The sequence below is a fragment of the Uranotaenia lowii genome, chromosome 2 (genome assembly GCF_029784155.1).
Source record: "Uranotaenia lowii strain MFRU-FL chromosome 2, ASM2978415v1, whole genome shotgun sequence".
Classification (NCBI taxonomy): domain Eukaryota; kingdom Metazoa; phylum Arthropoda; class Insecta; order Diptera; family Culicidae; genus Uranotaenia; species Uranotaenia lowii.
This window is the reverse complement of record NC_073692.1, coordinates 428089533-428098110: the sequence shown is the minus strand read 5'-3', so window position 1 is coordinate 428098110 and position 8578 is coordinate 428089533.

Here is an 8578-nt window from a genome sequence, read left to right as displayed (position 1 = left end):
TTCATTTTTGTCATTTTTGTCATTTTTGTCATTTTTGTCATTTTTGTCATTTTTGTCATTTTGTCATATTTGTCATTTTTGTCATTTTTGTCATTTTTGTCATTTTTGTCATTTTTGTCATTTTTGTCATTTTTGTCATTTTTGTCATTTTTGTCATTTTTTGTCATTTTTGTCATTTTGTCATTTTTGTCATTTTTGTCATTTTTGTCATTTTTGTCATTTTTGTCATTTTTGTCATTTTTGTCATTTTTGTCATTTTTGTCATTTTTGTCATTTTTGTCATTTTTGTCATTTTTGTCATTTTTGTCATTTTTGTCATTTTTGTCATTTTTGTCATTTTTGTCATTTTTGTCATTTTTGTCAATTTTGTCATTTTTGTCATTTTTGTTATTTTTGTCATTTTTGTCATTTTTGTCATTTTTGTCATTTTTGTCATTTTTGTCATTTTTGTCATTTTTGTCATTTTTGTCATTTTTGTCATTTTTGTCTTTTTTGTCATTTTTGTCATTTTTGTCATTTTTGTCATTTTTGTCATATTTGTCATATTTGTCATATTTATCATATTTGTCATATTTGTCATATTTGTCATATTTGTCATATTTGTCATATTTGTCATATTTGTCATATTTGTCATATTTGTCATATTTGTCATATTTGTCATATTTGTCATATTTGTCATATTTGTCATATTTGTCATATTTGTCATATTTGTCATATTTGTCATATTTGTCATATTTGTCATATTTGTCATATTTGTCATATTTGTCATATTTGTCATATTTGTCATATTTGTCATATTTGTCATATTTGTCATATTTGTCATATTTGTCATATTTGTCATATTTGTCATATTTGTCATATTTGTCATATTTGTCATATTTGTCATATTTGTCATATTTGTCATATTTGTCATATTTGTCATATTTGTCATATTTGTCATATTTGTCATATTTGTCATATTTGTCATATTTGTCATATTTGTCATATTTGTCATATTTGTCATTTTTATCATTTTTATCATTTTTGTCATTTTTGTCATTTTTGTTATTTTTGTCATTTTTTTCATTTTTGTCATTTTTGTAATTTTTGTCATATTTGTCATATTTGTCATATTTGTCATATTTGTCATATTTGTCATATTTGTCATATTTGTCATATTTGTCATATTTGTCATATTTGTCATATTTATCATTTTTATCATTTTTGTCATTTTTGTCATTTTTGTCATTTTTGTTATTTCTGTCATTTTTGTCATTTTTGTCATTTTTGTCATTTTTGTCATTTTTGTCATTTTTGTCATTTTTGTCATTTTTGTCATTTTTGTCATTTTTGTCATTTTTGTCATTTTTGTCATTTTTGTCATTTTTGTCATTTTTGTCATTTTTGTCATTTTTGTCATTTTTGTCATTTTTGTCATTTTTGTCATTTTTGTCATTTTTGTCATTTTTGTCATTTTTGTCATTTTTGTCATTTTTGTCATTTTTGTCATTTTTGTCATTTTTGTCATTTTTGTCATTTTTGTCATTTTTGTCATTTTTGTCATTTTTGTCATTTTTGTCATTTTTGTCATTTTTGTCATTTTTGTCATTTTTGTCATTTTGTCATTTTGTCATTTTTGTCATTTTTGTCATTTTTGTCATTTTTGTCATTTTTGTCATTTTTGTCATTTTTGTCATTTTTGTCATTTTTGTCATTTTTGTCATTTTTGTCATTTTTGTCATTTTTGTCATTTTTGTCATTTTTGTCATTTTTGTCATTTTTGTCATTTTTGTCATTTTTGTCATTTTTGTCATTTTTGTCATTTTTGTCATTTTTGTCATTTTTGTCATTTTTGTCATTTTTGTCATTTTTGTCATTTTTGTCATTTTTGTCATTTTTGTCATTTTTGTCATTTTTGTCATTTTTGTCATTTTTGTCATTTTTGTCATTTTTGTCATTTTTGTCATTTTTGTCATTTTTGTCATTTTTGTCATTTTTGTCATTTTTGTCATTTTTGTCATTTTTGTCATTTTTGTCATTTTTGTCATTTTTGTCATTTTTGTCATTTTTGTCATTTTTGTCATTTTTGTCATTTTTGTCATTTTTGTCATTTTTGTCATTTTTGTCATTTTTGTCATTTTTGTCATTTTTGTCATTTTTGTCATTTTTGTCATTTTTGTCATTTTTGTCATTTTTGTCATTTTTGTCATTTTTGTCATTTTTGTCATTTTTGTCATTTTTGTCATTTTTGTCATTTTTGTCATTTTTGTCATTTTTGTCATTTTTGTCATTTTTGTCATTTTTGTCATTTTTGTCATTTTTGTCATTTTTGTCATTTTTGTCATTTTTGTCATTTTTGTCATTTTTGTCATTTTTGTCATTTTTGTCATTTTTGTCATTTTTGTCATTTTTGTCATTTTTGTCATTTTTGTCATTTTTGTCATTTTTGTCATTTTTGTCATTTTTGTCATTTTTGTCATTTTTGTCATTTTTGTCATTTTTGTCATTTTTGTCATTTTTGTAATTTTTGTCATTTTTGTCATTTTTGTCATTTTTGTCATTTTTGTCATTTTTGTCATTTTTGTCATTTTTGTCATTTTTGTCATTTTTGTCATTTTTGTCATTTTTGTCATTTTTGTCATTTTTGTCATTTTTGTCATTTTTGTCATTTTTGTCATTTTTGTCATTTTTGTCATTTTTGTCATTTTTGTCATTTTTGTCATTTTTGTCATTTTTGTAATTTTTGTAATTTTTATAATTTTTATAATTATTGTCATTATTGTCATTTTTGTCATTTTTGTCATTTTTGTCATTTTTGTCATTTTTGTCATTTTTGTCATTTTTGTCATTTTTGTCATTTTTGTCATTTTTGTCATTTTTGTCATTTTTGTCATTTTTGTCATTTTTGTCATTTTTGTCATTTTTGTCATTTTTGTCATTTTTGTCATTTTTGTCATTTTTGTCATTTTTGTCATTTTTGTCATTTTTGTCATTTTTGTCATTTTTGTCATTTTTGTCATTTTTGTCATTTTTGTCATTTTTGTCATTTTTGTCATTTTTGTCATTTTTGTCATTTTTGTCATTTTTGTCATTTTTGTCATTTTTGTCATTTTTGTCATTTTTGTCATTTTTGTCATTTTTGTCATTTTTGTCATTTTTGTCATTTTTGTCATTTTTGTCATTTTTGTCATTTTTGTCATTTTTGTCATTTTTGTCATTTTTGTCATTTTTGTCATTTTTGTCATTTTTGTCATTTTTGTCATTTTTGTCATTTTTGTCATTTTTGTCATTTTTGTCATTTTTGTCATTTTTGTCATTTTTGTCATTTTTGTCATTTTTGTCATTTTTGTCATTTTTGTCATTTTTGTCATTTTTGTCATTTTTGTCATTTTTGTCATTTTTGTCATTTTTGTCATTTTTGTCATTTTTGTCATTTTTGTCATTTTTGTCATTTTTGTCATTTTTGTCATTTTTGTCATTTTTGTCATTTTTGTCATTTTTGTCATTTTTGTCATTTTTGTCATTTTTGTCATTTTTGTCATTTTTGTCATTTTTGTCATTTTTGTCATTTTTGTCATTTTTGTCATTTTTGTCATTTTTGTCATTTTTGTCATTTTTGTCATTTTTGTCATTTTTGTCATTTTTGTCATTTTTGTCATTTTTGTCATTTTTGTCATTTTTGTCATTTTTGTCATTTTTGTCATTTTTGTCATTTTTGTCATTTTTGTCATTTTTGTCATTTTTGTCATTTTTGTCATTTTTGTCATTTTTGTCATTTTTGTCATTTTTGTCATTTTTGTCATTTTTGTCATTTTTGTCATTTTTGTCATTTTTGTCATTTTTGTCATTTTTGTCATTTTTGTCATTTTTGTCATTTTTGTCATTTTTGTCATTTTTGTCATTTTTGTCATTTTTGTCATTTTTGTCATTTTTGTCATTTTTGTCATTTTTGTCATTTTTGTCATTTTTGTAATTTTTGTAATTTTTATAATTTTTATAATTATTGTCATTATTGTCATTTTTGTCATTTTTGTCATTTTTGTCATTTTTGTCATTTTTGTCATTTTTGTCATTTTTGTCATTTTTGTCATTTTTGTCATTTTTGTCATTTTTGTCATTTTTGTCATTTTTGTCATTTTTGTCATTTTTGTCATTTTTGTCATTTTTGTCATTTTTGTCATTTTTGTCATTTTTGTCATTTTTGTCATTTTTGTCATTTTTGTCATTTTTGTCATTTTTGTCATTTTTGTCATTTTTGTCATTTTTGTCATTTTTGTCATTTTTGTCATTTTTGTCAATTTTGTCATTTTTGTCATTTTTGTTATTTTTGTCATTTTTGTCATTTTTGTCATTTTTGTCATTTTTGTCATTTTTGTCATTTTTGTCATTTTTGTCATTTTTGTCATTTTTGTCATTTTTGTCATTTTTGTCATTTTTGTCATTTTTGTCATTTTTGTCATTTTTGTCATTTTTGTCATTTTTGTCATTTTTGTCATTTTTGTCATTTTTGTCATTTTTGTCATTTTTGTCATTTTTGTCATTTTTGTCATTTTTGTCATTTTTGTCATTTTTGTCATTTTTGTCATTTTTGTCATTTTTGTCATTTTTGTCATTTTTGTCATTTTTGTCATTTTTGTCATTTTTGTCATTTTTGACATTGTTGTCTTTTTGTCATTTTTGTCATTTTTGTCATTTTTTGTCATTTTTGTCATTTTTGTCATTTTTGTCATTTTTGTCATTTTTGTCATTTTTGTCATTTTTGTCATTTTTGTCATTTTTGTCATTTTTGTCATTTTTGTCATTTTTGTCATTTTTGTCATTTTTGTCATTTTTGTCATTTTTGTCATTTTTGTCATTTTTGTCATTTTTGTAATTTTTGTAATTTTTGTCATTTTTGTCATTTTTGTCATTTTTGTCATTTTTGTCATTTTTGTCATTTATGTCATTCTTGTCATTTTTGTCATTTTTGTCATTTTTGTCATTTTTGTCATTTTTGTCATTTTTGTCATTTTTGTCATTTTTGTCATTTTTGTCATTTTTGTCATTTTTGTCATTTTTGTCATTTTTGTCATTTTTGTCATTTTTGTCATTTTTGTCATTTTTGTCATTTTTGTCATTTTTGTCATTTTTGTCATTTTTGTCATTTTTGTCATTTTTGTCATTTTTGTCATTTTTGTCATTTTTGTCATTTTTGTCATTTTTGTCATTTTTGTCATTTTTGTCATTTTTGTCATTTTTGTCATTTTTGTCATTTTTGTCATTTTTGTCATTTTTGTCATTTTTGTCATTTTTGTCATTTTTGTCATTTTTGTCATTTTTGTCATTTTTGTCATTTTTGTCATTTTTGTCATTTTTGTCATTTTTGTCATTTTTGTCATTTTTGTCATTTTTGTCATTTTTGTCATTTTTGTCATTTTTGTCATTTTTGTCATTTTTGTCATTTTTGTCATTTTTGTCATTTTTGTCATTTTTGTCATTTTTGTCATTTTTGTCATTTTTGTCATTTTTGTCATTTTTGTCATTTTTGTCATTTTTGTCATGTTTGTCTTTTTTGTCATTTTTGTCATTTTTGTCATTTTTGTCATTTTTGCCATTTTTGTCATTTTTGTCATTTTTGTCATTTTTGTCATTTTTGTCATTTTTGTCATTTTTGTCATTTTTGTCATTTTTGTCATTTTTGTCATTTTTGTCGTTTTTGTCATTTTTGTCATTTTTGTCATTTTTGTCATTTTTGTCATTTTTGTCAATTTTGTCATTTTTGTCATTTTTGTCATTTTTGTCATTTTTGTCATTTTTGTCATTTTTGTTATTGTTGTCATTTTTGTCATTTTTGTCATTTTTGTCATTTTTATCATTTTTGTCATTTTTGTCATTTTTGTCATTTTTGTCATTTTTGTCATTTTTGTCATTTTTGTCATTTTTGTCATTTTTGTAATTTTTGTCATTTTGGTAATTTTTGTCATTTTTGCCATTTTTGTAATTTTTGTCATATTTGTCATTTTTGCCCTTTTTGTCATTTTAGTCATTTTTGCCCTTTTTTTATTTTAGTCATTTTTGTCATTTTTGTCATTTTTGTCATTTTTGTCATTTTTGTCATTTTTGTCATTTTTGTCATTTTTGTCATTTTTGTCATTTTTGTCATTTTTGTCATTTTTGTCATTTTTGTCATTTTTTGTCATTTTTGTCATTTTTGTCATTTTTGTCATTTTTGTCATTTTTGTCATTTTTGTCATTTTTGTCATTTTTGTCATTTTTGTCATTTTTGTCATTTTTGTCATTTTTGTCATTTTTGTCATTTTTGTCATTTTTGTCATTTTTGTCATTTTTGTCATTTTTGTCATTTTTGTCATTTTTGTCATTTTTGTCATTTTTGTCATTTTTGTCATTTTTGTCATTTTTGTCATTTTTGTCATTTTTGTCATTTTTGTCATTTTTGTCATTTTTGTCATTTTTGTCATTTTTGTCATTTTTGTCATTTTTGTCATTTTTGTCATTTTTGTCATTTTTGTCATTTTTGTCATTTTTGTCATTTTTGTCATTTTTGTCATTTTTGTCATTTTTGTCATTTTTGTCATTTTTGTCATTTTTGTCATTTTTGTCATTTTTGTCATTTTTGTCATTTTTGTCATTTTTGTCATTTTTGTCATTTTTGTCATTTTTGTCATTTTTGTCATTTTTGTCATTTTTGTCATTTTTGTCATTTTTGTCATTTTTGTCATTTTTGTCCTTTTTGTCATTTTTGTCATTTTTGTCATTTTTGTCATTTTTGTCATTTTTGTCATTTTTGTCATTTTTGTCATTTTTGTCATTTTTGTCATTTTTGTCATTTTTGTCATTTTTGTCATTTTTGTCATTTTTGTCATTTTTGTCATTTTTGTCATTGTTGTCATTCTTGTCATTTTTGTCATTTTTGTCATTTTTGTCATTTTTGTCATTTTTGTCATTTTTGTCATTTTTGTCATTTTTGTCATTTTTGTCATTTTTGTCATTTTTGTCATTTTTGTCATTTTTGTCATTTTTGTCATTTTTGTCATTTTTGTCATTTTTGTCATTTTTGTCATTTTTGTCATTTTTGTCATTTTTGTCATTTTTGTCATTTTTGTCATTTTTGTCATTTTTGTCATTTTTGTCATTTTTGTCATTTTTGTCATTTTTGTCATTTGTGTCATTTTTGTCATTTTTGTCATTTTTGTCATTTTTGTCATTTTTGTCATTTTTGTTATTTTTGTCATTTTTGTCATTTTTGTCATTGTTGTCATTCTTGTCATTTTTGTCATTTTTGATAAAGATGACAAAAATTCCAAAAATTACAAACTATAGCAACTAAAAAAATGACAAAATATTTTTGATTCTATTATAGTCATATTACCATCTTTATGGCATTCGCGACTTGATATCAATCATCGTTGCTGGTGGAGCATGGGGGGGAAGGGGTTGAAACCACAGACATCGTCTCAGAAGGCAACTGATTTGCTTAAAAATTTTCAAATAATTACAAAAATGATAAAAATACAGTAATGATTAAGATGACAATAATTTAAAAAAATGAAATGACAAAAATGACAACAATGACAAAAATAAAAACATAATAAAAGATAAAAATAACAAATCTTTCTAAACCACAAAAAATGACAAGTAGGTATATAAAAAAATGAAAATATTTGAAATTGTTTGTTTTGATAAACCTCGTTGGTCATTCAAGTTAGTACCCAGTAGGACAACAATAAATTTAAAAAAAATGAGTAATGTAGTTGAAGTAATGACAAAGATGGTCAAAATTACAAAAGAGAAATAATAAAAAATAATATATCAAAAAAAATTTAATAAAGAAATTTAAAAAATTGATTAAAATAATATAATTTTCAAACCCACAAATATAACTGAAGTTGGCAAAATGACAAAATTGACAATTATAACAAAGCAAGCCAAACATATAAGGTAGATGTGATAAAAACAAAAATGATTTAATTTAAAAGGACACAAATGACTTAAATTTAAAATAAAGACGATGTAATCAATGTAACATTAGTGACAAAAATATAGTATTTTTAAAATGTCAAATGCGTCGGATGCGATGTTGCTCTATTATGTAAACGAGGCGAACATTATTTATTGAACTAATAATTAATCTATACAAAGCATGTAAGCAAATACTTAGGCAGAAACTGCGGTGATTCCGTGCACCCATGGTGGATAACCAACATACATATACGAATCTAAAATAAACTTCAGATCTAAAAATTGTGCGTTACAAAGAATAAAAAAAACGGGCACATTTAAATTATAGATTCAGAACTTTGAATTTAAAATAGGATTCAGTATTAAATTTCATAATAGCAATCTAAATCTATACTTACTAAAAATTTAATGGCGAAGGATGCTCTAAACTAGGAGCCTTTATTTGGGGACATTTTTGATGTTAATTCCAAGATATAATTTTATTTTCTGGATACTTACGCAGAACTTGTCGATGGAAATATTTTCAGTTTTTTTAACCAAAATTTATTTAAATATTATAGTTTTTTAGCTATTAGTTAGCTAACGAAGTTTTTTAAGTAACGAAGTTCGCTTTAGCATTAGTATTTTTTTTTTTTTTTTA